This window comes from Herpailurus yagouaroundi, unplaced genomic scaffold (genome assembly GCF_014898765.1).
Source record: "Herpailurus yagouaroundi ecotype Mexico unplaced genomic scaffold, PumYag 250, whole genome shotgun sequence".
Taxonomy (NCBI): domain Eukaryota; kingdom Metazoa; phylum Chordata; class Mammalia; order Carnivora; family Felidae; genus Herpailurus; species Herpailurus yagouaroundi.
The window spans coordinates 11,902,611-11,903,322 of NW_024412467.1; positions in this window are offsets into that span (position 1 = coordinate 11,902,611).

Consider the following 712-nt stretch of genomic DNA (forward strand, 5'->3'; position numbering starts at 1 on the left):
CTGATGGCCTGAACTGAACAGAAAGGCTGAGTGAGAGAGAATTCACAGTCTGCTTGACTGTGAGCTGGGGCAACAGTCTCCTGCCTTTGGATTCACCAAAGCCCATGAGCCCGTACCTTATAATAAATCATAAATATAGATGGAAATATAAATATATCTCCTGTTGGGCCTCTTTTCTCTGGAGAATATAGACCAATGCTGAGTTCCAAACGCCCTGTAAATGTTTTTCCACGTTATCAAGGGGTGGATAAGGTATTTACAAATTATTCTTGTTAGCACAATAAAAAAAAAAAGCAAAATGTAATTTGATGAACCATTTCTTTCTTTCATTTCCTTCTAGAGAGAGTGCACAAGCAGGGGAGAGGGGCAGAGGGAGACAGAGAGAGAGAGAGAGAATCTTAAGCAGGCTCGTCACTCAGCACAGAGCTTCTCCGGTGAAAGAAGGAGACTGATGTTTGCTGAGTAGCTGCTTGGGGCCAGCGGTCGGGCGAAGTCCCCTGGTGTTGTGTGCCCACGCGATTCTCACAAGCCTCACCTTGTTCACTGCGTCTGGGTTGGGGGAGCTGGCGGATGGCACCTGGTGGGAGGGGGTTGGCACCTGGGGGGGGTTGGCACCTCGGAGGGCGCACAGGGCAGTTACAGAGGCAAGCGGCTCTTTCGCCAGGAGGCGGCTGCAGTGGGTCAGGATTGCACAACTCCACAGAGCATCTTT